The 13,538-nt window shown below is 44.4% G+C and overlaps 1 protein-coding gene across 4 annotated transcripts in view; it reads left to right on the top strand.

Moving 5' to 3' along the window:
• The first annotated feature begins 11,703 nt into the window (after window positions 1-11,703).
• The window catches only part of GRB10 (growth factor receptor bound protein 10), a 146,728-nt gene continuing 144,893 nt past the window's right edge, over window positions 11,704-13,538 (top strand). For 2 of the 4 annotated variants that reach the window (XR_008439252.1, XM_053989550.1), the window contains exon 1: window positions 11,788-12,099. The gene's annotated coding sequence lies outside the window, so the exon portion shown is untranslated. The other 2 variants (XM_053989607.1, XM_053989558.1) reach the window with 2 other exon arrangements.

Here is a 13,538-nt window from a genome sequence, read left to right as displayed (position 1 = left end):
AAATCTTATCTTTCACACCGGTGAGTCATAAATAAGGACTGAGTCACAAATAGACCAGACAGACAAATGGTGTCAGGAAGGAAATAAGATTGGCTGTGAATATATTTAGGCTGGAAATTAGAAGATGGCTGCAGACTACCTGAGGAATGCAATTCTGATATAGTTTTCTAATTGGGAGGAACTGAGCTAAGAGAAATAACTTGAATTGCTTTATCATTTAGCTTCACAAGCTTATTAAAGGGATTGTACACCAAGTAGGAGAATTTCTTAAGACTGAATTTGATGATAGAAATCCTAAAGGATTCAGAGTATTTGCCTGCCATGACTAACTGCAATTAGTGGCCTGCTTGCCCAAGTTGTCCCAGCCAGTCCTGTTGTTATCAGTAGTCCTTAGGACTCATACACAGCAGGGACAGATTAGACAGATACAGCAATGCCAGTGTCGTCACAGAGTCAAGGTTCTGTGCAATGCAGACTCTAGTGTTCACACTGTGAGTGTGAAGCCGTGTTGTTGTGGCTGTTGCAAAACCCTCCTGTCAGAGAAACTGAGAACACCTTGACTTCCTATGATTGTATTCAAGGGCAAGTTCAGTTATGGGGTATTCTATGATGGGGTGCACACAGTAAAATGGAGATCAACTAATAGCTCTATAAGCTAATTAAATGCTTTCCAATGTTAGACTAGTGCAATGACTTTCTGTCATGCAACCAGAGTTCCTGGGAACTCTTGTAATACAAATAATGGGATTTATGATATTGGCTTACCTTTACTGGCTTCTGTATTTCTCAAGGAGAAAGGGAGAGTGAGATTTTTGCTATTCATAGAAGACAATTTACTTATTTCCTTGGTGTAAATAATGCTGAATATGCTGATACATATTCCAGTGTCTTACATTGGCTGGAAGGATGTCTGTATACAAATGCTATCTGCTAAATGAAGAGTCCCATGTCTGTCACAGCATGGATTTAACTGTGCCTTCCAGTTCCACATCAGCTCTGCTCTGCACCAACAGACTTGTCTTTAAATGTGATCCTTGCTTTGCTGTGACACATTATGACTTAAAAATATTTTTTTTAATCAATCTCTAGAGCATGGGTACACATTCCACAACATATTGCCCACATCAAGTATTTTTACCTTTTGTATCCAGGATACTTCTCTCCTTGTTCCCTTTCCTGTATGCCCTTTGGTCTCTGTCCTATCATATGATACAGGCACTAGTGTTTCCCAGAGATACTAATGCTCAGTTTGGCAGCAGGAATTCACATGACATTATGATGAAATTATATAGCAATGTATAATTCTCGTGTGATCCTGGGCACCTGCATTTTGCTATAATGAGGGCCACGTTCCCCAGTGCTCCTGAATGAAAGGTGCTTTCCACTGCAGATATAAGGGATATCTGACCACAAGATTCAGTACTGGTATTTTACAGAAACACAGAATCAGTTAAGTTGGAAAAGACCTCTGAGATCGAGCCCAACCTGTGACCTAACATTACCATGTCAACTAGACCATGGCACCAAATGCCTCGTCCAGTCTTTCCTTAAATACCTCCGGAGACAGTGATTCCACCACCTCTCTGGGCAGCTCCTTTCAATGTCTAATCACCCTTTCTATAGAAAAATTCCTCCTAATGTCCAACCTGAACCTTAGGGTCAGTTACTGCTTGCTTTCTGAAAACTTACCATCAGGTAGTATTTCACTGTCCTGGAGAAATACTTCTATTTCTTGCTGTTTCTTAACACTTGGTCTGTCCACACATGACAATAGAAAGGTGCCCTACTTCATTGCCTCAATGTATGGGAAGGTGAGAAGACAAAAAAAAAAAAAAAAAAATACCCCCACATACCTCACTTCAGTTTTCTGAAAATTAAGAAAAATTAAAATATTCGTGTGCTAACAATCAAAAGAAAAAAAAAAGACTTCTAACTATACAGTATGTGCTGCAGAGTTTACAAATGAAGAAATCAACCCTGACTCCAACTTGCACCTTGACCTCACTGGGACCAGAACTGGATCCTAGTTTATAATGCAGCCTGTTTTCTTGAAAAGTAGCCAGACAGGGTGTGAGTGTCAGCACTGAAATACAGACAGAGTAATACATGTATTAAAATCTATGAAGCAAAATATCTTTTTATAAGAGTAGTTTTCACTTTGCAAAACTAATTTTCTGAACTACAGTAGAAAAATGGATTTTCACTCTTCAGGAACCTGTATTTTTTGTCTCCTATGTAGTTTGCCACTGCTTTGCCTTTCTTTTTCTCCTTTTCTAACTTACACTGTGAAGATCATTATAAAGTATTTCTGTTATGAAGGAGTCCACTTTTGAAAACCCATGAGAAACCACCCTTCTGTAAGCATGAAATAAAATCCTTAAGAGGAGAAACCCCACTTCAAATCATGCCAAAGTTTCACATCTACCTAAGTGCTACTGCAAACTTTGCAAACCATGACATGTATTCCACACATATTCAACATACACCTGAAGATAATGTTTGGCTCCTACATGTCTTCCTAGCCTCATTTCTATAGAGAGTTTAGACCCAGTAAAGATCTGCTGTTGGGGATATGCACTTTAATTTATAGCAAAGTTGTTTGCTGTGTGCCCAATGTGGTTCACGCTTGAGGGTTTTGGTTTTGACCTCACTGCATATTAGAATAAGGTCTGAGAAGTATGCAAACTTTCTCCTACTCTCCAATTAACTTATTTATATTGTACTTCAATATTTGGGCTGAAATTCTTCCCATTTCAGTATCATGACTGTATTGGTTACTATATCAGTGTAAGAAGTAGGAAAATCTTTCTGCTTTTTCCATTTTAAAAAAGCCTCTTTCATTACTCAGGTTTGCTCAGGCCTGACTAGGGAAATATACTGATGCCTATTTATGGAGAGTTGCACCACCTCAGCAGGTTCCCTGGATCCATATATACCTCATGCTGCAAGGTATAACACCTAGCAGGTATTCACACTCAGAAATTCAGGTCCACTTTAAACAAGTGGAATAACTTGTCCAAGAGGTGCTTTTTGTGAACAAGTTGTGTCAAGAGTAGCTGGATACTCCCCATGGGTTTGCAGGGAGAGCCTACAAAGCACAGCCCAGGACTGAGCTGCTCTGGGTCCTGGTCCAGCTACTTACTTTCTTGTGGGGCTTGGGAAATTATCTTTTTTGCCAATGGCTTTGTCTCTGCCTCTAACTAGCATCCCTTAATTTCACGTGCTTGATGTTTGAGTACCACGCTTGTGGCAGAATGTGGGGAGTTTAGAGATGCTGATTTTCCTTTGGATGGAGAATGGAATCTCTTGGAAAACTGTGGGCATGGGAATGCTGTAAACCTGACATGCATCAGTTTCCCCATGTGCTAAAGCAGAGAAATCCTACTAACTCTGCTACCAGGGCACTATAAAATTATGTTCATTATTGTTTGCAAAAGGCATCAAGTTTCTTAGATCAATACTGCTACTGAAGTACAAAGTAATAGTACTTCTCAAGGAGGAAGAGGATTGCCTTTTGAGCTGCCATCTGCTCCTGGCCTGACTCCAATTTCTTCCTAGTGAGTAATATGAAGGCAATTTCATTTTCACAATATGACATATGTAGCTCTAGGTCTTAAAGAGGGAGGAACAATCCACCAGTAGTCTGCCTCCCACTGTAGAAGCAAATTATCTAAATTAGAGCATAGCAATTAGACAGATTCATTGATTTGCTGTAAATATCCTAGCTCTATCATCAGTCCATTGTCGTTCACAGAATGAAGTTTGGTTGTGTCTTAAAATGGCATTTTCTACATTATCTCATCCCTGAGGCATGGCTGAAATAAAGGTCTGTTCAAATGCTTGCCAAACAATATTAGGATAAGAGGATCACCAAATCTTTGGGGGCAGGAGGGAGAACCTACAAAGCAATCAATGTAAGACCAGAAATGTCATCTGTCATCTTAGAACAAGGGCTGTTTGGAACAGAACCTGTTTGGAACAGAACCCATCCCCTTGAGGTGGGCACGTGATCACAGGGGAGCCACATTGCTGCTTCAAGGGAGCCTCCTTGCTGAAGCCCCAGTCCAGCTGAGGCCTTTTTGTCAAGTAGCAGCCTGTCTAAATCTTTGCAGAGCAGTTAGTGTGTGTTAAAAAGGCTCTTGGTCAAGGAGAGAGAACTGATCTTACCTGATGGGTGTAACTGTTCTGAAAGTCTTTTCTGCAAAGATATTCTCTGTTCACTTTCACTAAACATTTTGAGGTCCATCCAATCAGCATATGAGATTAGACAGATGTGCACCTTTACATGACTAAGTTTAGAAAAACAGAATAAATCATAGCAAATCATCTTAAATCATCTTAGGCAATAGGGGACAAGGTTGCCTGTCCCAGACTTACAGCTAGAGGTGGAGAGACCTTCCTGAGGAGCACCAGTGGATTTCCTCTCAGCTGCTGTAGTAGCTACTGCGAGACTCCCTGAGACTTCTCACTGCCTGTGGACATAGAGTGCTGCTGAAGATGAGTGTCTGAGCTACTGTGTTGTAACACAACTTTATATTTTTATTTCATGTCTGCTAAAGCATCAGAAGAAAACACTCAAGGGCAATTTGACCTTTGTAACTTTAATTACATTTTTTATAGTAAAATGAAGAATCCTGAAAAATTTACTTTTCAAGAAAGTTACAGATTGCACTAAGTATAAATGCAGACTATTTGTATACACATGACAACCATGGAAAATAGGTCCTTTGATAAAGAACAGCCATCCCAGTTTTGAGAAGAGAGGAATCATAGAATCATCAAGGTTGGAATGACCCCACAAGAAATCTTCATTTTGTCAGGATAGCAACTACAGGGCTGTCCTTTCTGTTGAAAGACTGCTCTTTTATCAAAGGATGTACAACCCTTTGTGCGTATCATATAATTAATCCTCCTAGATTTCTCTATAAGAAAGATACACTAAATGCCTACTTCTGGCCAGACAGTATGAAGTGCAAGTCCCATTAGTCTCCTTGGATGACTATTTTTCCAAACAGGAGGAAATAATTTAAACCAGAGAATGACTTCTTACTCCTTTAGTGTAGTTGAATAAATAGACAAGACTTGTAGAATATATACTTTTAAATCACTGCAGACACAATTTCTATTTTAACACAAGTTTTCAATGCTCTGTTTAAGCAGCTAGCCCACTGCTTGCTATGGATTGAGCAAGGGAATATTTCCTTGCCAGCCCGTTTCTGAGAAAGTTTTGGCTTAATTGGCTAAGAAGAATTAGTGAGAAACTAACTGTACGACAAGGGATTAATTTAGATGACAATGCAGTGTACATTGGTTTTGGTTTGGCAATTTTTTTGGTAATTCTTGCACCAGGAAAGCAAAATATGACTTCTTTTGCAAATGGCAGTTTAAATACAAAAGTTCTATTTCAGATTTGAATTGACTATTAGACATCTGCATTTTGTTTATTTAAAGTCACAGGATGGGGATGGTCTCAAAACTCCACATCACCTGCTCTGGAGAATGCCTTGAGACGTGACTTGGCTGCTATGGAGAGTTGGTTGTGCTTACAGCACGTGGGGAAAACCAGTCTGAAACACATCTCAGCTCTGCATCCATACCCTGCAAGCCAACAAAAGGCACACTGGCACCCTGCAAGGCTGTGTTGTACAGAGGTGCATTTTAATTCAGAGGGTGCTGGGGTCTGCACACAGCTCAGCACACTGAGGGAATATCTGTTTTGGGTCCAATACAGCTGGATTGCTGTGCCTCTTCTCTTAGCTTAGTAATACCTACTTCCATGTAATCTATTTTGTTTTACACCATTTAAATGTTTCTGGTTTTCAGATGGCACTAGCCTGATGATCCTGCTTCAGCTGTTGTGAAAATATGTTCTAAAAGCTACAGCCTGCAGGCAAGTTATGGCATCAAGATTTTCTCTTTGTCTTTATCATTATTTTAATTGCCCCTCCCTCAGGGACCAGGAAAATACTTGAGGCAAAATCACAGTCACACTAAGCTCTCTAAGAGTTTTGCCACTGACTGCAGTGTGGCTGGATTTCATTCTGAATCACAATTTTTGTTGCCTTCTCTCCTTATCTGTGGCAAAGCTGTGAATGAACACTACATTTTGAATAAATCCTGATTTCTCATGTCATAAATAAGAATATAAAGTATAGTTTGAACTGAATCTCCTCCTGTTGCAGTATAATTTTGAATTTTTGTTCTACTGTTATTTGGCATCCTAGTTGAAAACTTATTATGTATCAGGAAAGCAGCTGACTTGATTTGGGGAAAGTAAACATTTTTAAGGTGTCATTTCACTTAACACCTTTGATGTCCAAAAGTGCCCATTTTCTTCATCACTTCATTGGAACTGAGAGACTACAGCAATTTATAATTCTTAGTGTTGAATCAGTCTATGTGTTAATTGTGGAGCTAGCAGTGGGAACAGATGTGTTTTTGTAGAAGGGTGGGCTGAATGTATCTGTCATTTTAATGTAGTTTCTGTTTGAATGATCAGTATTGCTTAAAATTCCCCTCTCCTCTACACCACCTTGTGTAACTGCTCTATTTTGTACAGTCCGAGAGGAGCACATCTCTCTCACTAGAGCTTAGGACTCCATCTCAAATTACAAAATGTCCCTGACTATTCAGCCTTTTGAAAAAGCTGTAAACAGAGATATAACTTACCTAGCAACAAAGAGTAGATCTCCACAATGTGGTCTATGAACACAGTGAGTTTATTCAGTTATGGTCATGCCATAGCTTTTCTTTTCCTGTCACCAGTCTTTAGACATAGGCTACAGAAACAGTCTTTTCTATTAAGAAATATAGATATTTGATATTAAGAAATCCTCTTGATAACAACTGGGCAGAAGATGAAGTCTCAAAGCTTCTAAACTAATGTGTTTCATGAAGTTCTGGCTGAATCAGTTAAAAACCAGAACTGAGCAAATATTTAGTGGAAAAGCACATAAAGTTTTGAAAATCTCAGTCTTTTCGGTCTTTTGGTGAATACTGAAATTCCATTTGTATCCTTTAGCTCATACAGCTATATTTAGTGAGTGTTTTTGCCAACTTGTTTAGTTTTTTTTCTTAGTGCTTTCATTTCCCCTTTCAGCTTACAATCTCCACCATATATTGAGTGATAAATACAATGGAAAAGGATGTAGACAGAAAGGAAGGAGAGTGTTCCCCCTGCTTCCATCTTGATGTTAAAAAGGCTTATTTTTTTCTGGATGGCTTTTAAAAATATTTTAAGCATTTGCTTCATTTATAGTAAAAGCAACAGAAATAATTTTGAGTTGTTATTTTTTTCCAGATTAAGCTTTATTAAAATTCTACTGTGTTAGAAGACTTCCTATCTATTTAAGGTGAAAAGCTTTGTCCATGACAAAAGAAACTTATTATCATTTCAAAGGTTGGTCAGCACTTTTGCCTATATACCTACCAGGCAATAATGACCAAGTTGACCCTTTTTAGATAGCTGGATTCTTTTATCAGTGAATTCTACTAGTTCAAGATCATGCTTAATGCTGACTTTCATATAATGCTTTCATGAAAGTTCCTTTGAGAGGGAAAGCAGTGGCCAGATTCTGATCTCTCCTCTTCAGATCTTCTGCTATTGGATTTTCATTTCCTAAATCAATGTAATAGAAAAGAAAATTACGCCTGTTCTCAGTATATATATGAAATATAATAATGTTTCTAAAGAAAACTTCATATCTACTAGACAGTTTTCATTAGTCTATTTAATAAAACATGAAAATGACCTTTTTCTCTCTTGGAACTAACAGAATTGTGAGCTTAGTGTCCTTTGGCTAGGTTCCAAAATGAAAAGTCACCCTGCAGAGTTCAAGTCTCTGCAGAAAGCAAACCAAGTCCACAGTACTTGAACTCCAGCAGCCATTTATTATGAGGTATTGAGTCTTAAATGTTGTGCTAAATACAGAGAGAATGCCTATATTCTGCTTATATTTTGGATCTGGTTTTGAACCCTTAATAGATGAGAAACTTGCATTAATGCAAGTTTCCTGAGGAGCATAAATGGTAAAAAGAGCTTTTTTCTGGGCTTTCTGGATATCTTGAGGTAGAGAAAAAAGAGAATAAAGTGATATCCTCAGCGCAATTGCACCACAGGCTCTGAGCTTGGAAGCTGCAGGGCAGCAAGACCCTCTCCAGCTAGGAGGGGGCTGCACGCCCTGTCCTCTTCTCCTCCAGTGGCCTGGATTCCCTTGAGCACAGCCAGGGAGTCTCATTAGTTCTTCCATCTTCTTCTTCCATCATGGGTCAGAGGAATCTGTCTTCTCTAACCCAAACCTTAACCACTGCGGAAAGAAGAAGAAAACAGGGAGCTGGGACAAACTTCTCCTGGGTACAAAGTCCTGAAGGCATCAAGGCTTTTGCCAAGGCTGTTTGCCTTTACTTTTTAGACTGTCCTTGAGCAGGAATAATGTTTACATAGTCAGAGTACATTATTGCAAACATTATTTCTTGTGTGCTTTTTCTTTCAGAAAATGATCATCTTTTCTTCCTAGAGAAAATATCAGCATTTTAGGCTGTTATTTTCATGATACAGCATTATGTAGGGTGTTGCCAGAGGTTCACTATTTAAGAGAAAAGATAAGCATGTCCTTCACTGCTACTGAAAAGATGCATTGCTATTTCTCCACTTAACCATTTTAGTGGTGCTATTTTGGATAAACAATCTTATGACAGTACAGTTTTGTCTTGAACAACACAGCTGTAGTCTAGGAAACTAAACATATCTTTTCTACTGTTTTTATTTGTCAGATGAGTATTTCCAATATTCATGTGTATCTATGTTTTTAACCCACCACAAAATGAAAAATATTCTACTAATAAGACTTGAGCAGTCGCTTATTTCTGTATGTATTAGAAAGAAATTTAAGTACAGACACATGCTTAATAATAATTCAATTGAACATTTTATCATTGTCAAAGGCATCTTTAGAAATCTTCTGATTTCTATACAAGTCAATTTACTGTCTTCAAAATGTAATGTTAATGGCACTCAGTGTACACACTGTAATCCTTTAAAATAATGCACATGGCAAACGGATATGTTCTCATGCATTAATAATTTAAAAGTTAATTTTAGGTACTTAATATGATTAACTGATGGATCAGCAGTCTTATATATGAGAAACAGTGAGCACACTCAAAGGAAGAGCATACTGGAAGGCAGCCAGGTGGCTGCCTGCGTGATGCTTCAAAAATACCTGAGCTTTATCCCTCCAGTTTCCCTTCAGTGTCAGATGCAGAGCATCACGGTCATAAAGGTGATCTGGTTTCAAGATGGAGTGTGCAAATTGCCTTAGAGGTTGAGGTAGCAGGACTTTTGGGGAAGAAGAGGATGTTTTAGAAGGTGGGAATCCCTGCAATGCAATCCTGCTGGGGGCTGGCTAGCTCTGCAGCACCAGACCAGTTATATAACTTCTCTCCTTTCACTTCTCGCTTTTTGAGGACACGCTGTAACGCAGGGCTGTAAATTGATATTCTAGGGTGGAAATACTACAGATGACAAAGTATAACTGTTGCATTGCACAGCTAAGGAATGTGCTGGGGGCAAATAGCATTAAACAGCGTGTGGAAGAGGCATGTGTTGAAGTCCTTGGCCATGCCCACAGCAGCGGGTTCTGCGAAAGCAGCAAGAACTGGACACCTATTGCATAAAACCTGGTCAAATCATACCAGCACATGCATGGCTGCAAAAAAGATGGAGATTTTCTCTTCACAAGGAGGCACAGGGAGCAGACAAGCGGCAACAGTACAAGTTGCATGAGGAGAGGTTTCACACTGATTTTGATTCACTGAAAAAAAAAAAAATTACGGATAGAAAAATCACCCACAGGAAAATCATCCCCAGGGTGGGGTGGAGTCACAACAACTGGAGGCTTTCAAGATGCAGTTGGACAGGGTGATAGTCTCATCCCTTTCCCATAAAAAGTTGGGCCAGGTGATCTTTGGAGTTCCCTTCCAATCTGGGCTGGATCTCTGCGTACAGAAAGTTTCTTATGTAAGCATGTGGGACTGTGATGCCAGCCTACTGTGAGTAGGTACTTTCTTGTCTCTGGAGTAATCTCAGGCAGAATCTGATACCACCTGCATTTACCTTTTCTCTAAATAGTAACCTGGACAGGAGACAGCTTCTGCTTTGGTGATGCACCAGCACTCTGAGGCTGGACCCACAAAATGCAAGATCAGGGTGAATACTGGCTCACAGGAAGGCAGGACAAACCAGCCTGGTGGTGGGAAGAGAGGGCTGAACGGGGCTGGGAAGTGACGGCCCACACAACAAGGTCCCGATGGACTGGGTCAGGACAGGACAGGACAGGATAGGACAGGACGGGCAGCAGTGGTGCTGACAGACGATCAGCGAGCACTGCATCAAGTGGAGACGGCTGAGGGGAGCGCGGTGCCGGAGGAGAGGCCGGGGGGCTGGTGAGCAGGGTGAGCAGCGAGCAGGCAGCAGAGTGGCACGTGTGTCCAAGAGGCTGAGGTGACACACTGAAGGAAACTGGAGAGATTATTTGAGGACTTGAACAGGGAGAGCGAGTGGTGAGAACAGAGCGAGAGCAGAGCACGGCTTGGAAACACGGGGACCGGAGGGTGGGCTGATAAGAAAAGCATTCCTTTATATACAGTAAAGAAGAGCCACGGAGGAAGAAAGAGCAAGAGCAAAGAAGGTATCATGTTACATTTCAAAATATATTCAGCTCGGGCGCTTAGCCACAATACTGCCATTAGTGTACATGCATCTGTCTAGGAAGAAAAGCCCAGAGATTTCTCCCACTTCTCCTTGGACTCAATTGCCTTTTATAGAGGCGACCACTTTCTTTTGAGAGGCGGTTTTGCGTCTAGTGAAGTAAATATTCCTCTCCTCACAGAGTGTGACGGCTCTTGTTGGAAGTCAATACGTTTTAAAACAGTAGCTCTTAGGGAAGCGTGCAGATTTGCTTCCCTTAAAACAGCTTTTCCACAGTCTGAGTTACTTGCAAGCTACTTGTAAATCGGATGGCTCGGAGCTACCGCGGTGAAATAGCGAAGGTCCCAGTGCACACAAGTTCGCAGCAGCAGTCTGTAGGAGTGCTAGTGGCAGCCTGAGGATCTCGGGAGGGCAGGGCGCTTTGCAGCGCGGAGGAGCTCTGAAGAGCCCACCGTACTGCCGGGCACACGCCGGGAGCCTGCTCTGTGCTGTCTGGAGCGAAGGGAGGGGAGCTGGGGCACTTGCCCTGCGCAGTTTTGCGGGGAAAAATGTGCGAACAGGACCGATGAGTTTAAAGAAAAAGTCCACGCACAAATGCCTCGCGCGTACAGATGCTCTGTCGGTTTTATTTTAAAGAAAAAACAGCCCTTCCCAAGAAAAGCACGCGCCGGTGCTACCTGCGGGTGAGCTTTTGTTAGAGGGCAGGAGACCCGCCACAGCCCCACGATGTGCCGCCTCCAGCGTCGCTCGCCCCGGGACGGGGGAGGGCGGGCAGGGGCGCCGCCGCCACACCGCCCGCGGCCGCCGAGGCTCCCGGCCGCCCCCTGCCCTCGGCGGGGCGCGGGCCGGGGCTGCGGCTGCGTGCGGCGGGGGCGGGCGCGGGGCGGGAGCGGGGCGGGGCCCGCCGGGAGTCAGCTGGGCGCGAGGCGAGAACGCGGCGGCGGCGGGCGCCGTTAGCACCGGAGCCGGCGGCGGCAGCGCGGACAGGCGGGCAGAAGTTTTCTCCGCAGATCCCTCCCGCAGCCCGGGGACGCCTTGCGGAGGCGCGAACGTCCTCGTTCGCGTTGGGTGTGTTTTGCTTTTTTTTTTTTTTTTTTTTTTTTTACTTAATTGCCTTTTTTTTTTTTTAATTGTATGATTTTTAATTTTTTTTTCGGTTTTAATTTTTTCTTTTGTTATTGTTGGTTTTGAGGCGCGTGGCTCCGAGAGCTCGCTCTCCCCCGCCCGCGCCCCTCTCCACGCCGCCGCCCGGAGGATCCCCCTCCCCGCCCGCGCTCCCGTCCCCGCCACCGCCGCGCACGACCCTTCCCTCGACCCCCTGCCCCCGCCCCAAACTTGGCGGGTGCGCGGCGCCCGGCGGGGACGGTGCCGTCCGCCTGCCTGTCCAGCAGGTAAGGGGCCGGGGGGCGGCGCGGGGCGCGCAGGGGGGCGGCGGCTGCTGCCCCTGAGGAGCCGCAGCGGGGTGAGGCCGGCCGGGGTGGGTGAGGGCTCGCCGGCTTCTTGGTAGCGGAGGCCGGCGGGAGGAGGAGAGCAAACTTCCTTTTCCTGGGGCCGCTGGCGAGCCCCCCCACAGTGTCCACGGGGAGCGCCCCCCGCCCGGCGCGGAGTCCCCGGGGTCGGACGGGGTTCGCCGGCGGCCGCGGGGTGCGGAAGATCGGCCCTTTTTCCCGTCTCGGGGCTTCCTTGCCGCGTTTTGTTTGCTCGCCTGCTGCGCGCCTCGCCCCGGCGGTGCCGGGAGCCGGGCTTTCCCGTCGCCCCGCGCTGGAGGAGAGCGAAGACCTGGCCCGCCAACTGCTGGTGGTGCTGCTGCCGCCGAAACTCCCCGGTTTTCCCCCTGCTCCGTTTAGGGTTTGCGGGAGGGCTGGCGGATGGGCAGTTCGCAGAAATGCCACCCCGGGGTGCTGCCACCTTCCTGCTCATCCGCGGCGGGGATGCGCGGCGGCAGCCGGCCAGCCGGCCGTGTGCCCGCCGGAGAGCGGCCCTGCCGAGCCCCCGGCCGTGCCGACAGCCCCTCGCTAGCCCGAGAGACCCTCCCTGGGGGGCAGCGGAGAGCTTCTGCCCCAGCTCCCCGCCGGGGAGAGGCGGGCACGCATGGCTCTCATTGTATAACTGCGGTACTGCAAGCCGGGGCTGAAACTGTGGCATCTTTATAAGAACAGTTTGCAGTTAATTGGTTTGGCAGATGAACTCCTGCACAATCCTCTTGCCCGCTTCTGCTGCTCAAGTGCCAGCGCCCCCTCCCACCCCTTTCCCCCTTTTCCCTGCTTTCCTTTGAAGCGTCGCATAACTCTGTATTGCCAGCAGGATGGAAAGTGCTGATTCAGCAGCCAGGAGCCCCACTCCATCTGAAGTGGTGGTCTGCCTGAAATGCTCCCATTTGTTGAAATGGGAACATGTGTTGCTGGTATGTCAAAGCAGCATTGATCAGGTTTTCTAAAACAGACTCAAAGAATGTGGTTTGCTTTTCTCCTCATCAAGGCAGAATGAATTTGGGGTTGTGGCAAAGCAGGAGGGGGCAGGATAGAAGGGATGTGGGCATCTGCCACCTTCAGTTACGCTTCCAAGGGGCAGCTGAAATTGTTTTGCCTCTTAAAGGTGCTTATGTGTTTTAACAGAGATGTTGTGGGATGTGTAGCAAGGATGCATTAACGCTCCAGCTCCATCTATTCCTGTGTTCTGAGGCTAGTAGTTGTACTTACAGCTCTAGAAAAGGTACAGAGAAGGGCAACAAGGCTAATCCTAGGATTAAAACGAGTGAGTTATGAAGACAGGTTAAAAAAAAAAAAAGCACCACAAACATATGGAGATTAGAAAACCTGGAAAAGAGGAA

Source organism: Vidua macroura, chromosome 1, assembly GCF_024509145.1.
Source record: "Vidua macroura isolate BioBank_ID:100142 chromosome 1, ASM2450914v1, whole genome shotgun sequence".
NCBI lineage: Eukaryota > Metazoa > Chordata > Aves > Passeriformes > Viduidae > Vidua > Vidua macroura.
Note: the sequence above shows the minus strand (reverse complement) of the source record. Positions and strands in the feature narration are given on the sequence as shown.